This window comes from Xyrauchen texanus, chromosome 37, assembly GCF_025860055.1.
Source record: "Xyrauchen texanus isolate HMW12.3.18 chromosome 37, RBS_HiC_50CHRs, whole genome shotgun sequence".
NCBI lineage: Eukaryota > Metazoa > Chordata > Actinopteri > Cypriniformes > Catostomidae > Xyrauchen > Xyrauchen texanus.
In genome coordinates this window covers 28894642-28917652 of record NC_068312.1, presented here as the reverse complement: position 1 = coordinate 28917652, position 23011 = coordinate 28894642, and the positions used below count along the sequence as shown (strand labels likewise).

The 23011-nt window shown below is 39.3% G+C and overlaps 1 protein-coding gene across 1 annotated transcript in view; it reads right to left on the bottom strand.

The window, feature by feature from the left end:
- LOC127630477 (ski oncogene-like) overlaps positions 1 to 23011 on the bottom strand; it is an 80503-nt gene that overhangs the window by 55801 nt on the left and 1691 nt on the right. The window lies entirely within an intron of this gene.

Here is a 23011-nt window from a genome sequence, read left to right as displayed (position 1 = left end):
TACGTTGGTCTATTTTGCTATTTTGGTCACCAGGACAACCACCAGATCTTAGAGTTCCCCAACCTCCAAAATCGCAAATTTCACCCCAATATACAACTTCCAACTGAGGGCTGTCATAGTTTGACTTGTATGGTAATATTGTAATAAGCTCACATGCTGGGATCTCCTTTTCTCAAATCAATAATTTGGGTGTTTTGAAAGGTACCAAACATATACCCGCTGTATGAATTGTCTGACTCCTCTCCATCACTGTGCTGAATCTTTGGATGCATGTAACAGCTGGCTAATGCTATTAGTTTAAGATATTAAGGTCAGGGGTTAAGCCTGCTCAATGAAACAAAAAAACATCCCTGTAGTCTGAAACACAGGTCAATGTGGTTAACCCATAGAACAAAGACAAAGAGCTGCAGAAACAAAATCTTGATGTCATTTTTATGACTCATGAGAATGGAAATAACACTTTGATGCTAAAGCAACACACGCTTAGCTGAGCTGAGCCCTGGAGTGTTGCGGTGAATGCAAAGACTGACACTGCTCCGGTGTAAGAGAAACAAATATTTCACAGTAGCAAAGGCAGTTTAAAGTAAAAAGTGTGCATTTTGCCGTTGATAAGCTTTTAGTACCAAGACGAGGTGCTGATTACCTGTTGTTGACAATAATCTGAAAAGCTGCTTTGGGGGTTTATAGATGCAGAGAACTGGCTGCTGCCACAACCTGGAAAAAGGTCTCTCCAACAGGGGGTGAAATCTCTTGTAGACCTCAAGATAGGGGGATTGACTAAAAATATTGATTATCTAATCTTATTCAGATTGTAATTTTAATCCTTTCTGGAGTTCGGCCCCTCTTCTGAGAACAACACCACCTCTACATGATGATCATGCAGAGTTGGTGCTTGTAACGTTAGCTCGCTGCAGAGAGGAAATTTAGACAACATGTTCATATGTAAATCATGGCTACATCCCAACTTAAATTCTATCTGTCCTTAATATATAATACAAGATTAGAATAAAAGCTTCCCATATTTTAATTTGTTGAAAATGCCAAAGGTAAATAAATATATGGTGTACTATTTATGGTTGATTGTGTGCACCAGTGCTTGTTTTTTGGAATTATATCACAATCAAAGAGGAATGGTGTGTGAAGGTTGTCTTTCACATATTTCAGTACAGAGGAATGCGAAGGTAACGCTGCCACAACAATTTTTAAACAAACACACCTAGTTAAAGGTGCTATATAAAGTAAGCGATTTCTGATGTTTTGTCAACTTCCACTAGACCAAGTCACTGAATTAGCCAACCCTATTGCTTCAATAACACTTTTGACATGTCAACCTACCTGTCAGCAACCCCGAACACATAAAAGGCAGAGAGCATTTCTGATTGGCTAAAAAAGGGAAGGCCAATCCCGCAACTCTTTTTCCATTTACAGAGACAAGTAATATTTCTTAGGACACCTGTTTCAGTGATATCTGTATGAAAATAATGACATTTTATTGCTATTGCTTGCAATTCCAAAAAATGTAAATGCTTACACTAAAGTAATTAGGTGGAGAATTTGGCTTAAGCCTTCCAAACACAAATAGTAGCTACATTACAAAGTGGACTGTTGTGTCAAGACACAACTAAATTACATGATAGCATGATATTACCTTACTCTCTTACTCCTTCCTCAAAAGTATGTACTCTCCCAACCCACCCTTGTAAAATGTTGGCTGTAAAAATAGGCCCAGACTCCCTTAACTACCACTCCCACCACATGAGCAGCCACACAGGCACAAACATCACCACAAAGGCCAAAGGTGCTTTGCTAGGAGAGTGATAAGCTAGCTCTAGTGGTGAGGGCCCCTCTCTGGAGCTGAAGGAAACAGTTTTGGCCCTATCTCAATGACTACAGAGGCCTCCCGCCCCTCATTCTCTCCTCCTCTTCTCAGAAAAGATCCCTCGTGTGTTGATATGGAGAGGCACATGGTGAGGTGTGCCTTATGATGCAGGCTAATGTCACAATGGTGGAGGTAGAGAAGCAGATTCTACATAGAGGAGATGAGAAAGGAGGCCAAGAATTGGCAAAGAGAAAACAAACAAGGGCTATCTTCTGGCATGGAAAAATAAATGGGTGAAAAAGAGAGAGAGAGAAAGAGAAAAAAATGTGAAAGAATAGAGGGATTAAAAGAAAGAGGGTTGAGTAATTGGGAGTGACAAGCCTGTGGTGGTGTGTCAGGCTTTCAATTAACAGGGTTGAGTGAGTAAGAGACGGAAAAGAAACAAGAGAGAGAAAAAGAGACAAAAGAGAGAGGGGGGCTGATCTTTACTTTTGATGTTCAGTACAAAGTAGCATGAAAACATATAGAGTAAATAGGCCAGGGGCCAGTGAGAAAGATTGGGGCCATCTGATGGAAATGCTGCATGCCACTATCATCTTATGTTTGTTCATCATGTATATGTACTGTTATGTCATTATTCCAGCTACCAAAGGTTGGGCTGGTGGAAATGTTGGCAGGGGCGAGTAGAAATCTGAACTACTGGCCCCACTGGGCCAGCAGGGAAAAAAAATTCTTATTGTTGAGCCCTGCCTCCTCAACTTGCCATGAGAGAGAGCAGCCTTTTAGAGGTGACCTGTGATCAAAGGTAGCATTTTTCATCCCTGAACCCTCCTGCTGGGAGTAGCCAACCTCTCTCGCTTTCTCTCTCAATCTCTCACTCAAACTCAGATCGAAAGTAATATCTCCTCATCTGCCCGTAAATATCACAGATTATATCAGACTTTAAAAGGTCCTGGCTCTGGTCTCTGAGGGGCCACCCTGCCCGGGCCAGTCAATGGGAAGGGGAAGAGGAAATGCAACCATGCGTAAAAGCATTAAGCTAAATTAGGCACAGCTACTCTGCATGGCACTGCAGAGCCTGTCAGGCACACTGTAATGCAGTCTGATCCATAATAGAGAGAGAGAGAGTTCGCCACACTTAGCTGAATCAGGTCATACACCAGCAAGCAAAGAGATGCAGCTCACAGACCCCAACTACACATAGTCACACACATACTTTAAATTGATGACACTTTCACTCTTAAACACCACCTGAATTAAAAATATCTGAAGAGACACACTCTTCAAACCCTTTGAGAATATATGCACAATACTTGCCTGAGCAACACTTTTTGTATCTTACTCTGAAAATATGAAGTCAATGATAAGATAAGACAGTGAAAGTCAAGACGTCAAGATGAAATCAAGATTTTGAAATATTGGAATTAGTAAATATTGGAAATTTTCAATCAAGCCTATTTTAAAACCATTATGATTTTCTTTTTTTCTGCATTGTGACAATTTTCATGACAACCAAGCAAATGTTTTCCAAATATCCATATATATATATATATATATATATATATATATATATATATATATGTACACATTCACAGAGTATATACTGCTTATATACAGTATATATATATATGTGTGTGTGTGTGTGTGTGTGTGTGTGTGTGTGTATGACTATATATCTTTCTTGTTACTGTAATAGAGTAAATCATATAAAATCTTATCAAGAAAAAAAATATCATAAGGAAATAAAAAAGGAAATTCCATATCAACAACATTTCCACTCAAGACAAAAAAAATAAAACTTTGTGACTTTTGTTACTTAGTCAGCTAGCTCAGATCTCCTGATAACATGCTAATACCATGCTGCGTAGTACAGCTACACTGATCTTTGACCTGGGTCCACTGCCTCACTTCTGTAATTAAAGAACCTGGACACTATGAAATCTCACTCCCGCATGATGGACAGTTGACCCATGCCATCGGTATTGGCTTTCACGGAATGACCGGCTAGCCGTCTTGAGGGTGAGAGACCATTACACACATGAGGCTTACATGTCTGCACGGCACAACTGTCGTGTTGCCTTACAGGGTTACACATGCTTATGAAACCACATGCTGTAATGGCTGGTGTCATTTTTAGCACTAGCTACTTATCGGAGAGTAGTGTCTCAACAAGAAAGGTTGAAGGTGAATGGTCAATGGGTCCAAATTAGAATTGCAACTCACAATACTACAATTTCAGTAGTCAATACCAAAACCAGTGATGATACTTTTGTTTTTATCATCCTGGTACCCAATTATTATCCCTTGCCCGCATTTTATCTTGAAATATAAAAAAAAGAATAAACAATTTTACAGGAAAGACATTAATTAATAGATGACCCAGTGTCATATGACTATTGTGACCATTTCATTGGGAAAGCACTCATTTCCTGTCTGCAAAGCATGGTTGTGGAAAGGAAAACAATGAGTCGGGCAACCCCCCTCAGTAATGCAATTATTCTCTGCTTAAGCAAAGCACCCATGTCTGCAGCAGTGCAACAACTCTGTGTGTGTGTGTGTGTGTGTGTGTGTGTGTGTGTGTGTGTGAGCATGCTATTCCAGCCCACCAGCCAGGAAGCAGTCAGTCTAGCTCCTATTTAGCACAGGAAGTGCAGATTTGCTTAGCAACCATATTAACTCTCCCTTCATGAAGGTATTTGGATTTATACCTCTTCAATGACATCCAGGCATGCATGGGCAGGCATATTACACACACACTCACATAAATGCATCTTTTCCTGATATTTGAACTCACAAAGGAAATACCACTCCCAAGACACTCAGGAGGAAATGGTTTCCGTAGGCCGCCAAAGACTGCTGTGCACACACAAACTGGCACAAACCTGGTACTTTCCCTTCAGCAAATTCCACTATGTTCCATTCATAAACCAAGTTAGTATTTACATCTACATAAACAGGCAATCAAAGCTAAGATTCAATCCAACATCCCTTAAATAAAAACTGTTTTAACCAACCAAAGCTGGTTTTCTGGTCAACCAACCAGCCTAAGATGGTTTGGTAGTACTTTGCCTTCAGTGTATAACACTATGCGTCATTCATTAACTATGTTTTTGTTTACATCTATATATATAGCCAATTAAAGCTAAAAAAAAAAAAAAAAACAGGTTGAAAAACAGGTTTAAGCAACTTAAGCTGGTTTGCTGATCTAATTTCCATGCTGAAAACCAAAACAGCTTTAAACAGCCTAAGATGGTAGGTGGTCTTAGCTATGTTGGTCTCCTAACTTGACTAATCTCGTAGCTTGGTAAATCTGGTGCTCAGCTGGTTTATTGGTTGCCAGTTGGTCTACCAGCATGACCAGCTGAAAAGAGTACCCAAACCCCTCCAAAACCAGCCAACAGTCCAGTCTTACCAGGCTGTGAGACCAAGCCATTTTTTTTTTCTTCAAGGTTCAAAACCCTGAGTTGCTCAGCCATAAAACTGCTGCTCTGTAACTTACAGACAGACCCAATCTATGAGGTCTTTGACTCCGATCAACTGGTAGTTTGACTCTGATAGATTGTTTCTATCACAGACGCCAGAGGAGTTTAACGAGAGGGGGAGTGACAGGAAGTCAAGCCAGTTCCACTCAACAGAAGCTGAAGAGGTTGTCTGATATGTTATCGAAAACAAAATAAACATTTATCAGCGTGCATGCTCTGCTCAGCCCAATCACCCAGTCTCTGCATCAGGGCCCCAACTCAGGTTTCAAAGTTCAGCTGCACAATTTACTCGCCAAACAAATCCTGAACTCGGTCGCCATTAAATACAAGCAGAAGTGGATGACTGTGATCATGCTCAGTAAATACATCGGCTCTCGGAGCTGTAAATCATGCACAAAGAGCCAGTACACAGCAGGGTTTGGTCGCTATCGTTTGTCAGTTTTCACACAATGATTTCTCAAGACCACTCACCTTTGGTTGAGAGGATAGCTTATTGACACAAGTGTCAACTTGAAATTGAACACCTTTCATAGGGTTTTTTCTGTTCTTTTCGTCAGGCTTTTTTGACAAATGAAAAAAGAAAACACAACCACATGGCTTTAACTGGCGAGTTGCTGTGCTTGTTGGTGCTGCTGCTGTTGTTGCGAGGATGGCAAATTGCTGTGCTTGTTGGTGCTGCTGCTGTTGTTGTTTGGCAGCCCTTGTCTTTGGAAGAGAAGAATACAAAGAAGCTTTGATTTGAGTGTGTTTGTTAGGAGTTGTGCTGACATCTGTGTGTCTGTGTGTGTTTGTGCAGTGTTGGCCTCAGTTGAATGCTCAGCAGGTCAACTAGAACATGCTGGTTGTTTCCCTCAAAGCCGCCAACATTCAGTTCCAAATGAGTTCAGCTTGGGGAGAGCCTTCGCTCTGGGGCACAATCACAAGGCTTACTGTTACAGGCATGAAAGAGGGGAGAGGGGGATGGGGACTTGTGAACGGGGACAGGAGAGATCTATCCGGAATGAGAATGAAGCAAAGAGAAAGTGAGGGATGAAAGTTTATAACATTTAACATAACAGTACTTATTCTGTGGTTTTGCTTTGCCTTGGGGTCGCAAACTCAGAAGATAATTCAGGACTTTTAAAAGGTAGACCAACAAAGTAGACTGCTGTAAAAGATTAAAAGTCTGTTAACTCAAACAGTGATTAAATTGCTGAAAGTTGCCAAGTGGTTGTACTATTGGATGCTAGTAGGCTAGTATTATATAATTATTTTCTATAACCTACAGGGAAGCTGTATAAACCTCAAAGAGCAATCAATTGGTCTCAAATTTGAAGTCCAAGTCAAGTTAAGTCAGTTGTTTTTTTTTTTTTTGCATATAAGACTAGTCTTGATGTTGACTTAAATCTGCAACACCCACTGAAAATAAATAATTTCTGGTCATTTGGTTGCTGCAAATCACTGTCAGTCCATGTATATGCACATTGCATTTATTTTTCAGTCCAATAATTTGTCTTTTGAAAATGTAATACTAATGTTTAAGTCCGACTAAAATAATACGTTTATTTTGCGAAGTTAGAGGGTGGGGCCGGGCCGTGAGGACACACGCTTGGCCCTGATTCGGGCTAATCAGCCGGGAGGGGGATAAAGACGAGCCGGAAGCTCCAGTTCGAGAGAGACACACACAGCCACGTTGCATAAGTGTCTGTGTTTGTCTTATGTTTTATGTTGTTTTCAGTTCATTTATATCATTAAACCTTTATGTTGACTGTTCACCCAGTTCCCACCTCCTCCTTGCCTGTCTTTTAACTGTTACACATACTTAATACCTAAATAATTTGATTGTAGCTCGAATCAGTGGCAATTGGCCTTGCCGTTGAGCATGTCCTCTGAAAGACAGGTGGTGGCGTGTATTATGTATTATGGTACTCTCTCGGTTGTCATCCATCCTTCAAATTTGATTATGCGTTATCTCATTTATTCTTGGACAGACGATGCAGCTTGATTATAAGACCGCATGTAACCGTGCGGAGGGTAAATTGCCTTTGAGACTCCAACTATGTCAGCTTGGTTTGGTACTTTGTCTAGGTGCAGCCAAATGTTGGACCATTCAAAACTTCACATTGCTGTAAAAACCGTCATCTTGAATGTGAGTGAAAGTAGGCTGAGGTGAATACAACATTCAAGATCACCGTTTCAGGTCACTGTGTAGTTCATCTAGAGCAGTTCCGACAAACTTAAAAGACCTTAGGTAAATGGAGAGCCCCAGGAAGTGGAAGAACTGGCTAAGGCCCAGCAATAGTGACTACACCCAGGAAGAGGAGAGATCTGGGCCTCCTCAGGAGACAGTTTGAGAAGCAGAAAAGAGAAGGGTCCAATTTCATCTGATAAGTAAACAGAGCTGGAATAGGGTCCCTGCACAGGGGACGCAGAGTGTGTGTTCTTTTGTCATTGCTGCCAAAAACTACACACTGAAGAATAGAACATGCTAGCTTAAATACTCTCTTCTTTCCTTCTCGCTCTCAGACTTTCTCTCACTTGTTAAATGTTAATTCCAATATTGTTAGTGATTCAAAATCCTTAATAGATTCACTCTTTTGTTGCCATATTAAGTAGCCAACTCACCGTATGAACTTAAATGAATGTTCAATACAAGAAAAAAGGAACATTCCTGCAAGTTAAGCACAATTGACAGCATTTGTGACAATGTTGATTACCACAAAGTGCATTATTGTATCCAAATATTGCAAGGGATGAAAATTATATAAATTGTTTTTGTGGTAATCAACATTATGCCACAAATGCTTTAAATTGTGCTAAACTTGCATTGAATCTGGAACAAATAATTTTGACTTGTCTAAAAATAATCTTAATCAAACTGCTTTAACAAAATATATGAGCTTTGCATGTCAAAATTATTTTATGTGGTAGTCAACATTATGCCATATACTGTATGCTTGCGATAGAGCTTAACTTGTTTTAAACCCGAAACATTCCTTTAAACATCACATGGTTGAGGGACTAGAGCCTTATGCTATCTCTTCTGAACTATAAGATTACATTAAAGACCAGCTTGTTTGGCAGAGATGTGTCACTTTAGCTCATGAGAAATAAAACCTGTTGACTTGCAGAAATCAAAAACTGTTATCTACACAAGCCGAATTTAAAAGTTGGCTTGGACACTGATTTAATTTTCTATGCTGTACAATTAATTTAAATTCTTCAGTCCAAGACTGTTTGATATAGCAAATGGTGTCTCCTATCTCATCCTGCTTGCTTGCTCCATCTTCTTCCCCCTTCCATATCACCTTTCATTCTTCCATCCATCTCTTCCTAGACGCTAATGGACACATTAGCCTGTGTTAGCTTCAAGCGAGCTTATTATGCAGCCCTGGCCTTATCAATTCACTTCTGTCTCAATTAGCATCAGCTTCATGCTGTCTCTCCTCAGCTGTGAAGAGCCATATTGATCTACGACTCAATTGATCTCCTGAACGATTTCACACAGACCTGTCTGACACACAGCGGAGCTTGTGTATTAAAAGTATGAGCATATATATACAATCACTTTATGTGACCATCAATTAAATCAAGCCAGTGAAGATATATTGAATAATTGTTGTTGCACTGGTAATATTTCTATTGTTTGACTGATATTTGGCTCAGCATGTGGGTGCTGTTTTAGTGTAAGTGGTTTTGGCGATTGCAAAATGGCTTTTAAAGCAAAACTAGAGTGAAATAACAAAGCCATTCTTCAAGAAGCAATTATGTGATTTTGCACAAGACTTGTTGTTTCTCTCAGAGTCTGATTAAAGTGCAAGGGCAATTAGTTTATCCGCTCACGCCCTTGTTAAAGTCTATGTGTGTGTGGGTGTGTGTATGGCCCTGAGATCTATTGATTACTGCAGGAAGCACATTCTGATGTTACACTAGGCTTCCTGAATTTGATGCCATCTTCTTAGACCTTGTATGTGAAGGCATTTTGACAGTGCGCATGTGTGTGTGTTCTTACCTCCCCTCAGACTCGGAGACATAACAGCTCAACATCTGTCCTTCCTTAAATTCTGAGGGGAGGTACTTGCCCACAATAACAGGCTATAGTGTGTTTCAGAATAACACTCCAGTCACTGAGCCGCCACATGGTCCATCTTTTGAAATAACTTTTCCACAGCTTATTCTGTTGTTCCCTGACAAAATAAAGAATATGTCGTCTCTCCAAACATACAGAGTGCGGACACACATTTAAAAGAAGGAAAAAAAGACAAGTGGAAACATACAAAACGTTGTGTTCTTGAAACTTCAGCTCTTTGTTCAACTAGGCTACATTAGAGGCATAGTTCAACCAAAACTGAAAATTCTGTCATGGTCATTTATTCACCTTCATGTTGTTCCACATTGTTCCGTGGAATACAAAAGGAGATGCTAAGCGGAATGACTCCTTGTCACCATTCACGTTTGTTGTATGGGAAAAGCAGCATCAACAGTCTTCAAACTTTCTCGGCTTGTGTTCCACTGAAGAATGAACGTCATTCAGGTTTGAAATGCCAAGAAATACTAAGTAAATTATGTTAGAATTTTCATTTTAAGGTGTAACCCATTAATATTTGGTCAAGTGGGTTTGCTAGGTTCATTCCATGGAAAAAATAAATATAAGCACAAATTCCTAGTATATTGTCTTAACTTCAGTTTAGAGGAACTAGCTGATGATCAGCTACAAAGCAGTAAGAACATTGACCCAATGAAGGCACAGATTGTTAAAAGTCAAGGTAAACAGATAATTAAACAGACTGATATGCCAAATAGTGAGATGTAGGTTAAAGTAAAGAGAGCAAGAGAGAGCCAAAATATCAGACCACTTTTACAAAAGTCTACACAGTGCAAATGTAAATAGTAGTAACCTGTAATTAGATACAACAGCTGCTGTGCTATATGTGTCAGATGTTCTACTTCATCATAACAGCCATATAGAAAGGAAACAAAGATGTATTGTCAGATATAGGATGCCTCTTTAAAACTGGGCGGGCTAGTCGGAGACTAAGAGTGTACAATTATCTTCAATTTCCTCAAGGAAAAAAAAGACCTGGGAGAGATTGTGTTCGACTTTCTCTCTGTGTCTCTGTCGGTGCAAGCTCGTGTGAGTGTGTGTGACAGTCCTTTTCAGTGCAAGATTACACGTGTGGGCAGGCGAGGAGTGGTTTCAGACAGCAAATCAATGGATTCCACTATAGTGGTGGTGTAGAAAGTCTGCATGTTTGCACAGAGCACAGGGGGAGCCGCACAGCTTTAACCTGAGACCTTACTCCCTTCAAGAGCACACACACACACACACAGAGCTCTGGTTTCACACACATTGTTTTATTTAGCATGTCCGTTGTTAGCTCATTTGGAGGAGTGGTACCGGGTTGGAATAGTATTAATTGCGAGGGATCTATGACCCACGATCGCTAACCTGAGGCACCACACCAACCTGGATGCTAATGGTATTATAAGCCATTGTTTCCAACACTTTAATTCACCTGGAGTAAACTGAGAACATACACACACTCCTTCCTCCCCCAAACCTCACAGCCTTCCCGAACTTCTTCTGATTGGTTTAGAGCTCTAACAACTCCATGATGGCCAAGATAGGAGTCAAATATAAATAATTCCTTTCTTAAAGGCATGTGAGCAAAATCTTGTCAAATTAAAGGGATAGTTCACCCAAAAATGAAAATTCCTCATTATTTACTCATCCTCAAGTTCTTTAGCACAAAAAGAGTATAACCAATCAATTTCATTGTATGGGAGAAAAAAAGATGCCATGAAAGTGAATTGTGAGTGAGGCTAACATTCTACCTAACATATTCTTTTGCGTTCCATGGAAAAAAGTTATATGGGTTTGGAAAAAAATGAGGGTGTGTAAATGATGACCGTATTTTCATTTTTGGGTGAACTTTCCCTTCAAACTGAATCAAATAAATTGACCAGACCTGTGAGGTTAACTGACAAAGTTCCAAACCAGAGACAATGTTCTCACCAATCAGCCATTTAGAAATGTACCCATCTGTATTAATACAATTAGGACATGTAACTTCAGTTCAATTTGCCAAAGATAAAATAGCTAGCATAACCATTGACCTACAAAGAAATAGGCTACATCTCATAAAAAATTGTAAATAAACACTTGCCCTCTCTCACAAAGTTTGCGAATTCGAAACTCTTACATCCTCCTGAACATTAAAGGACTATGTGATATTCAGTCAGAACGATAGGTTAACCATTCGCCTAAATAACCACTCAAACATTTGTTTCACAATGCAACTGAACAAATTATGATTCAAAAATCACAACATTATTCACTCTGACGGCCAGCGACTTGTGCACTATTGTTAGCATTTGACAGCAAAGGCTAACAGCAAGAGAAAGAGCAGAGGAGGGGTATTGTTGAACAGAGACAGACATTCTTTTGTTATCTGTTCAGCAAAACCAAAATAGCCTGCAGGCTAAAGGCTGGAACTGATACACCGCATCCCTTAATCAAAGAACAAAATGACAAGCTCTCCGTGTCATGCCTAGCATGGCCTTTCCACTATAGCCATAGGGGGTTCAACTGGCAGCCATCTTTAGCAACAGCAAACTAGGAAATGATTAGATGATTATATAGTCGTGTCTGGTATAATAGGTAAGAGCATGATTATTTTAAATGAGAAATGTTGATATTACATCAGAAAAAACACAACTGGAAAAAGGGTCAGATTTAACAGAAAGTAAAGAATAAAAAAGACTAGACCTCTGTGAAACTCTCTCTAAGGGTTTGCAAACATTAGCATAAGTACAATGAATACTCCACTAATGTTAGAGATGTTTGAACAATGTAATTTTAGAGTGTTTGCTCTAAAACGTTTCCTGACTGATGTAAGAATGTCATTCGGTAAATGTTCTTACAACATTTATAATTCTGAATGTACATGAATGTTACAATGATATTCAGCCAACGTTTTCACAGCATTTCCGATTCAGATTATATGTAAATTTTAGAACGATATTCGGTGAATGTCTATGAAACATTTACTATTAAGAATGTATGTGAATGTATGTTTTTGCAACATTTACTATTCAGAATGTATAAGAATCTTATAAGGATATTAAAATTAATATTTTGAAACATTTACGATTAAGAATGTATCTGAATTTATTCTTTGAATGTTTTTTAAACATTTTATGAATCAGAATATTTGTAGATTAGAATGATATTCAGCAAACCATATTCAGTAAATGTTTTTGCAACATTACAATTTAGAATGTGTCCATTGGCTTTTTTTAAGATGTTTATACACCAATATAATTTTAAAACAATGCAATGCTTCCAGATGAATCTTTTTTTCATAGACATCTCTACTGGGTTCATGTGTTGAGTTTCTCTTTCTGTCTGACATGCTACATCATAAAGTGTCAAACCGTTTGCTATGCTAGCATCACTTGAGGATATAAACTTGAGATTGTTGAAGAAAACCCAGGGCAAAGGGGCTTGTGAAGACCACAACCATGACAATAGACTTAGGCATGGGCTTTTTCTTCAAGTCCCATTACTAAACTTCATCTGATCCTTTTTCAGACATTTGAAGGACAAAAGGAGCCCAGTCAAACCCCAGGAATGGGAGATGGGACCTTGGCGTGCTCTCCATCACCCCAAACACAAAACCCCTCTCGTGCACAGGAGTGTCCCTTGACATTGGGTCTTCAACCTACCATTCTTTAATATTCAACACTCTTGCAAGACACTAACACACACTTGCACATGCACAAACGGCAGACAAAAAGACCCTCTGATTTGCCTCCCAATGAAATGCAAACATTCAGGACACATCAATGACAGAGCCATGCTGTGTTTCAGACGGTTGTTCATTTAGACAAGGTTTGAGCACAGGCCTTTGTGTAGTTAGACTGACTAACATCCACACACACAGAAGTGCACACCCGGCCTCTGCCCCAGTTCTGTTGCCTGTTGCCTGTAGGGGTATGACGATTCGTGACATTCATTCGATTGAGATTCGATTGCGATTCTCTACCTTAAATGTACAATATATTGTGATGCATCGTGAAATCTGAATCCAGTAATTACAGATGAAATGACATGTGCAGGCAGATATGATCCAGGTTTTAATGGAGCAGACATAGAATGGTCATAGAATGAAAAACTGTCTATTAGTGGCATGTAATGACAGCAGTAAAGATAGTTTGCGATTTATAAAGACATAGTATATGTAGTATAGTATAAAGACTATAAATTCTAGTGACCGTTGTGCGCGAAAATCCCAGGAGATCAGCAGTAACAGAAATACTCAAACTAGCCTGCCTGACACCAACAATCATCCATGCAATTATCTAATCAGCCAATCATGTGGCAGCAGTGCATAAAATCATGCAGATACAGGTCATGAGCTTCAGTTAATGTTCAACGTTGTCAACCATCAGAATGGGGGAAAATGGGATCTCAGTGATTTGGACTGTGGCCTGATTGTTTGTGCCAGATGGGCTGGTTTGAGTATTTCAGTAACTGCTGAACAGTCTCTAGAATTTACTCTGAATGGTGCCAAAACAAAAACACATCCAGTGAGCGGCAGTTAGATGGAAATGCCTTGTTAAAGAGATAGGTCAATAGAGAATGGCCAGACTGGTTCGAACTGACAAAGTACTACGGTAACTCAGATAACTGCTCTGTACAATTGTTGCGAGAAGAATATCATCTCAGAATGCTATTCTGAGATGTGGGTTGGTGCTGTTTTGGTGGCACGAGGGGGACCTATACAATATTAGGCAGTTGGTTTTAATGTTGTGGCTGATAGATGTATATATACAGTATATATACAGTATATATATATATATATATATATATATATATGTGTGTGTGTGTGTGTGTGTGTGTGTGTGTGTGTGTGTGTGTGTGTGTGTGTGTGCGTGTACATTCTGATTCAACAATGAACCATTTGGGTGGGTGACAGACAGATGGAGCTATTATGAGTGAGTAAATGTATTCACCCCCTTTATGCACATTCACACTAAAAAGTACGATTCATAGCATCCATACCCTGCTGCCTGTCTGGCAATGACATCAGTACAGCAGCCATGATAGTAAACCCATCATCTGCTTCTCTCTCCTCAATAGATGATGCCAAGAGCCCAGACAGCAGCTAGTTTCATGCTGTCCAGCAAGTCCACTCGCAGCAAACATAACGAGAGGATTTGAATTACATTTTTATCCAGTCATGTACTGTAATAGTATGTCTGTCTACTAATTTCAATGTTAAATTACACATTACAAAGCAGAATCCCTCTGTGCATTGTATGCTTCAAAGAACTGCAGTTAAATAAGTCTGACTAACCAAACCAAATTATGGTGCATCACAAACCTAATGCCATGGGCCCAGACGAGGGCTTCATTTAGAATGGGGTGAGGAAGGATGTTTAGTCATTTGTGTGCCTATTTCTTTCTTTAAGTGTCTGAGTACAAAGCTTTACATGCCTGTAAACAATTACAGTATGGCCGAAGCGTTAAAATATGAGCGTTCAAACTTAATCATTCAGTACATGTTTTTTGATGACATTTAAGCACCTTTCTAGACATTTTTAGGGAAATTCCCCAGATATGGTAGGGTATTATGCTATGTATCTTGCTATATTTATGTTCTAGGTTGTATATACATATTAGTACTATACATATTGTCGATTGTCCGTTAAAAACGTTCCCCAAGCTATTGCATGCAGATAGAAAGCTGCTATAGTGGCAGAGTGACTCCAAAAAAGAACAGATTTTTGTCATCGTCATTAAGTTTGAGGAAGTGTCACTCTCTCTGCTTATGTGAGTGTATGTGTGCGACTTTCACGCTGCTTCTGTCAGACAGCCATCTGTCCGGTGAGAGCTGAACGGTGGCCCCTGATTGGTCAGTCAGTCTGAATAGAGAGTGGTTTGATGAGAAGGGTCATGTGTAAGACTTTTCTTAAATACACACACACACACACACACACACACTGCCAGCTAAAGGTTGACTCACTCCATCACACAAAGACAATAGGGTTTGGCTGACACAGCAGAAAATCCAATGCACGCACGGATATTTTGCCTCAGCAGTCAACCACAGTGTGAACCAAAAGAACTGTGCCACAAATTTCTTTTAGAAATTTAATATAGGATGCATTCTGTGAGGTTGTATATGTATGGTCCTGGCCCTATTTCCTTTTGTGTGTGACTGTGATACATTGAAATGCCAGTGTAGCTTATTAAAAAAGAGTGAAAGCAAAAAGTGGAGGGGGTGAGGGATCCTAATTGGGACACTCCAATGATGAACTCCACAAACATGGAACCACACCACAGATTTACTCTCATATTTACTCACAGATATGAGAAAACAGCTTTTTATATTCGCAAACAACTAAAGATAGGGGAAAGTGTACAGTTGTTAGGAATTAATTACAAAAAGTGAATCTACACCGATAAGCCACAACATTAAAACAATCTCTCTAAATATACTGTAGACTTTGTCAGTTCTAACCAGTCTGGCCATTCTCTGTTGACCTCTCTCATTAACTAGGCATTTCCATCTAACTGCCGCTCACTGGATGTGTTTTTGTTTTTGGCACCATTCTGAGTAAATTCTAGAGACAGTTACAGAAATACTCAAACCAGCCCATCTGGCACCAACAATCATGCGATTACTTAATCAGACAATTGTGTCGCAGCAGTGCAGTGCATAAAATCGTACAGATGTGGGTCAGGAGCTTCATTTAATGTTCACATCAACCATCAGAATGGAGAAAAATGTGATCTCTGTGATATGGACTATGACATGATTGTTGGTGCCAGATGGGCTGGTTTGTGTATCAAATTAAACACCAAATTGAAGGATTAAATTTGGGAAAAGCTTTATGATCTATATGTTGATGTTACAGACAAAGGATAGAACAGAAGGTGATGCAGTTGCACAGATCACAGAGGTACAGTATATGCGTGATACATTTAAAAAAAATGAACTGATCCAGTAAACAGTGTTTCTCTTTGCCTTTGCATAACTGCCATTAATAATACATATCTACAGTGCCATGAATGAATGAATGCAAAAGAAGGAATGAATGAAGTAAATGTTTTATTTATTTAAAGCAAAGTGCACATGTTGCAAAAATAAGATATCAGACAGAATGTTGGATTAAGTACCTCCTTTTCTTAATTCATTCAATCATTCATTAGACTTGTCATTCTGGTGTGCCCAAGACATGTGAACCGATCCTGACAGTCTACTTAAAATGTAATGTTTACAATATCTGGCCCTTGTTTTCACCAAATAAAAAATTTACCTCACACACCTTGTCACATTTAAGCAGTCTCACATAGACGATCATAGTTACCACAGAAACACTCATACCCCTCTGACATGCATCTACGTATTTTCCCACCCCTCCTCCCTTTTGTGCCAGACATAGAAAAAAAAAAACTCCCTCGTCCGTCCCACACTCTTCTGTCTGCCACCCACCATCCCATCTTCCTCACCTCCCCCGTCGCCTCTATCACTCAGGTATATGAATGCCTTCCCAGTGGTCAGCCAGTACAAACACACACACACAAATGTAGACTGGGTTGACTGATGAGCAGGGGTTGGGTGAAAGGAGTCTTAAAAGAAAGGAAGCCCCTTGATGAACCTCTCTCCCTTTTATCTGTGTTTATTTCCATCTGACATTAATGAGATTTCAGTTACTGCAAGCTGAGGGGGAGGGGTGAACAAGCTAGAAGGCTAAACTGTGTGTGAGTGCTTGACACGGTAATATAATGTCACAACACAGCCAAGTCATGACGAAGGATAATTACTCAAGAGGGAATAATTAGCAGAAATGTACAATCTCATTTGCTTTTGCCGTATAACTCAATGAGCTGAGAAACCTTGGAGATTTTGAAATCGAAAATGCATTTCATCAGTTGCTAAGAATCTCGACAATTGCGAAGGCACTGCAAGGCTGGGGTTGGCTCACTTGACTTAACGAGTTTTCGAAGACCTTGGTGAGAGTTAGGGCTGTGTATCGATACCGATTTCCTGATTTAATTCGATTTAGATTCACAAGCCCTCAATTTGTTTCTGATTTCATTCCAATTTGATTAGATTCTGTTTCACTTGGGTATATTGCAGTTCTAACGTTCATTTTGCTTACATTATGAAAGATATTCTCTAGGCAACCTTCTGTGTATTTTACGAAAATACTAAATAAAAAAATAAATAAAAACAGTGCCCAAACAATGCAGTTCAATTGGTTATTAACAAATGTAATAATCAGCACAACCAAAATTTAAGTAAACTTTAAATTAAAAGTTAAAGATAGATATTGGTATTTTAAGAATCAATAATGGGATTGTTCAAATTAAGATTGTATATAATCAGAAAAATCGATAATTATACCCAGCCCTAATGAGAATATAGAGCATATTTAATTAAAAGCAAACTAAAAAGAACATGTCGACCTAAATTTTATCTCAGCTAATGTTGTAAATTATACAGGGAAACTTGTTACACTGTGAAAACATGAATTTAAAAATGAACAACAGTTCCAAAATTTTGCAGTTCAATTGCTATTAATTTAATGAATTTAATAATCCACACAACCAACACTGAGTAAAAGTAAAAGATCGATCTTTGGATATTAAGAACCAGTTTCATGATAGTTCAATGGAAGATCAAGATTAATCAGAAAATCTACATATTTACCAAGTTCTCGTGAGAGAGTAGATGGCATATCTAATTTGATGTCAACTAAAATATGTGTCACTGTCGATGATAGTTTGATCAGTATATCTTATTGTTTACCAAGGCCGACAAGTATTAAAAGTCATTTGGTTGAAGATAGGGAAAGTCACACTCCCTGCTGAGGTTGTTAAATAATGGTGAAAAAATGCTAAAAAACTAATTATTTGAAATTCAGCTCGAGAGGTGAAAAACTGATCAAATTAGCGTCAATGTGACAAATAAGCCAAGTGTGAATCTTCACACATGAATTGACTGCTAGCATACAAAAAATCTAAATGAATTGACTTGCATTTGCATTCTATTAGAGCCACAAAAGCAATTCAAGTCTTGAATTGTTTCGGGTTGATCTCTTCTTATCTCTAAAACAAAGCCACATATTCTCTCTCTGTGCCTAGGTAATCACAGCTATGATCCATCAGATCGGGCTTGTCAGTGACGGACTATTTGAAAAATCTTAATTAGCACCTGAAGAAAACTCGGTACAACAGCTGCTCACTTTAAAAAAAATTACATCAAATTTAATAACCACCTAGAACTACATGCGAGGGGACTTTATTTCAGGGTCAGTGGGAAGAATGAGCTTTGTTATGAAAGAAACGGATTACTGTTTTTTTCCAGCAAGTTTCATATTGAGTAAATCTGTTCGGGTTTCTTGTCTGGCGCTTTTGGGCAACAATAAAAAATGACCCTTGCGGATATGCAAACAAAAGCCTGTTCATATCAGTAACCGACTGGCAACATTGAAGTTTCTGTGCCGTGCAGGTCTTTGACCTTACGAGACCATGTTCTGGAACATACTTATGACGAATTTGATGCGTACAGTCTTAAAACAGCAGTTCAGCTCGGTTCTCTGTCAGGATCTTCTGGTTTACATCGTCAGCAGCTGCAGAACTGCCCGTGCAGCCCCTTGAATTCTGAAGGGGAGGCCGAGAAATGCGCAAATGCAACTCTACATGCTTCAGCCATTGATATGCATACCAGTGACCAGCTGCAGCTGAGCTGTCCGGTATGTGTGTGTGGGGCTTAAGAGCGATATGCCAGGCAAATGAGATGGGACATACCTAATATCCCCTCAGGGAACTAGCTTCCTTTCCCAAAGCTCTTGCACCCTCTCAGTTCTGCACCAGAATTCTCAGAGGCGCTTGGGGGGGGGGGAACTGAACACGCGAGGTGTTTATCAAAGGCTGTGATTTAGATTAAATGATAGCTTTGATGCCAAAGAGCAAACAATTAAGTAAGAAAATGTCTTCAAAGGCTGTGAGTCGTTAAATCCTGCCTTAATGACTGGATGATTAGAGAACATCACTACCCACTTCCAGCACCTGGGGGGAATTAAATGTAGAAAGATAAAAACAACACTTGATTGTGGAGGAGACAAGACATTGACAGGGGTAGAGTTTTTATCCAGAGCAGGAGTCTAAGTGCATCGGAGGCAGATGCGCAGAGAATGCAAGAGAAAGAGGGCACGCTTCATTCATGCTCATTCATACTCTTGTTTGCATAATCAGTCAGTTCTCACTACGCTTTGGGAGTGGCGGTCCTGGAATGTGGCAACTCTGTCGCAACTCTCCCTTCCCGTCACAGAGCTGTGGTTTTCCTGCACTGGCGGCAAGAACACGGCGTCTGCTAAAACTCTTTAAATAACACCTGATAAAACACCTCCACATTTAACAGGAAACTCGGAGGGGCAAATCAAACAGATGACTATGTGGGAAATGGTCGTGATACGAGCTTGCTGTTGCTTATGGATCCGAAAAGTGCATGGAAATGCCTATTATTTTGTTGAGTAAAATGATCAATGTTAAAAACATTTACCACAAAAAAAGATTAAAGATAATGGTAAAACAATTTTTTATATATTTTGAACCTTCTTTTTTATTCTATAAATTTGCCCCAAGAAGGCATCAAGACAATATGCTAGGATTTTCAATTAAGAAAAAAATACAATAAAATTCAATATAAACCAACATTCCAAGAAGTTCAATAATTACAAGTATACTTTTTATAAATTTTTTAAAGCCCAATAGTCACCTCTTTCAATTTATTTAAAAGCCTTTTAGTCACCAACAACACTTATTGTAAGCTTACAATGCCTTTTTAGTGTCAAGTCATATAGCCTAGTAGCTATTTTTGTGCTTAATTCATCCATACATTTCTGACAAACAGATCCAGACTTTGTTCTCATGTAAAATAATCACGATTGCTCATGAAGTCCACACCTAGGCTTACACTTTGAACCTGTATTCTACATTTCAGTAAATTCTAACCTTGTTTGCCAAATGGTCAGACACACAAACTCATCTGAACCCTCTGAACGAGATTTGGAGCAATAACAGGATTCGTCTCAACAAACAAGCATAACACTAATCGTTACTGTACTGTTAAAAGACAGCACGTTTGGACCCATGACAACTTGACAGACCATAATGGCTTGGAACATTATACTCTTAATTAACATTGCGGCATCATGAACGTGTGTGTGTGTGTGCTGGACACAGAAGCACAGAACATCCTGTCTTGTTGCGTCTTCCGGCTGCAGACTGTAAGCACCAGACATACACGCACACACTCACAAACACATATACACATATATGTCGAGAGAGGTTGAGTAACTACAGTCTGTGACCTTCTCTGAGCAAGCAGCAAAGAAAGAGGAAGTTCCTTCACCCCAACCAGAGACTGAGAAAGCAAGAAACTGAGAGAGAGAAAAAGAGAGAGACTGCTAGACAACTTTTCACAGATAAGGAACGTCTCAGTAAGCTCTGTAAATAACTCAGCAAAAAAGGAAAAAACACAACAGCTCTGTCACAATCACACACACAGACATAATCTACATTTTAAAACCTGGTGAGCTTCCTACAGAGACAGAATTTAAAAGGGAGGGTTCATCCAAAAAAATTAATTCTGCCATCATTTAAGATTATTTACTCCCCCTCATTGTTCCAAACAAGTATGACTTCCTTTATTCCAAATTCAGACTAGAATTTATCACAATTGAAATTCTGGCATTGTGGCAAAGTCAGCGGAAATGTCTCCCAAAATGTCGGACGAGTTGAGAGAAGCAATGGCTATACTTACAGTACATTTCATTCAATACTTAAAGGTCTAGAAAAAATAATTCTAACCAATTTTAAAAAAGGTAAAACTTTTTCCAATATATTTTTTTCAAACTTATTACAGTATCACATAGTTAGCTTAGCAACATGCTAATATGAAATGCTATTAGACTCAATTGTGATTCTCCTGAGTCTTTTGCAATTTGTGTAGTGTGTCAAGTTGCCAATAGAGTATTCAAAATCAGTCAATTTTGTGTTTTGATTGCAGTTTGGACCAGAGCTTCAGAATAGACCACACACTCAAACAGAAACAAAGTATACAAATACAAAATTGATATGTCTACCACTTCAGTAAGCCTGCATCTTTATATACTAATATCTGACTGGAAAATTAAATTCTGTTGTTACACTTTTGCGAGAAGTCATCAAAATCAAATCCCGACTCTTCCTGGCAAAGGAGTGACCAGGCATTCGGGCATGTGTAAAAATACCAAATCTCTCCCGCTCTCCCTTTCTAGATAGATCAACAGATATATTCCACTTCCTCTCTATGTATCTAGACGGTTTTCAAGTGTTCCCTCTTGTGTGTCCTGAGAGACAGGAAAGCTCTTGAGATGGATAAAAGCCTGCAGTGGGGGGTCTGATAATGTGATAATGCAGAGAGCTCCGGGACATTTTGGTCTCACTTGAGTCTGAGGGAAACAGCTCGATGTTAATGAGGAAACACCATTCACTGCACAGCCTGTTCAAGTCTGCAAGCACTTATGACACACATCAATGTGTGTAAACACACTCTCCCTGTTTCAGAAACGGCCTCGTTTCACATTCTCTAGCTCTATCCATACAGGGAAAGTAACTGGGTGAAGGAGTGACTGTATGTGTGCGCGGGTGGGCGAGTGGGGGGTGGAGAAATGCTGATCAGAGAGAGAGATGGGAGGGAGGAGATGTTGGTGAATGCACCTCTTTGTTGGTTCATATTCCGTTTCCACCACAATACTCCAATCCCTGCATCATCAGCTCCATTCAAGGGGAACAGTTCATGCAAATGACCAGGCTTGCAATTCATTGAGTGTTTGTTAGTGTGTATGTGTTGCAGGGGGAGTCACACTACAAAAAAAAACTTTCCTCTAATTCTCTACCTCACAAACAGGACCCTGTCTGCTGCAACAGTGTAAGAATAAATATTACAGTATAACATTATAATACGTTATCATTCGCTGATTTTATTGCATTATACCTTTGCTTTTTTATGCATATATAAATGGCAAACTATAAGCAAACACAATGATAACTTGGAGTGCAGTTTGGAGAACTTGTTTCCCTCCCCTGAAGCTCTAATGGTTCAAATCAACTGCCAAGTTATTAAACCCTCAATGGCCTGATCAAAACATTAAAAACACATCCACTTCAAGTACCTGATAACTAAACAACCCATTTCAGAATTACCATAACATGACATTGTTGCCATGTGACATGTGGATGTCATGCTGGCTAGGGAGAGACAAATGGGGGAACAAAATGATAAGGAACAAGCACTAGACTTGAATACTGCCCAAGCCCTTAGCCACTCTTTTAATGGCCCTGAATGGTTGTTTGTTTATACAGTCAGCTCTATCTACAGTAAAGGCCAATGGGACAGAGGTCACGACACCTATGGAAGGCTGGTCAATTAAATGTATTATGTGAAACCCCAGATCCAGCAACAAATCCTCTGTGATTTGATGTTGGTCTGCTGAAGTTAAATATTTCATGCTATTAAATTTAGGCCAATTCTAGATAGGATATTCTATCTCTATATCCACCCACAGAATCCATTTCTCATGCCCGGATATCAGGTTGTAACATTTGGATGGGAAACCAATACCATAATAGTCTCGAGTCTGAAGATTGGGTCACCAAAGCACTGCCACT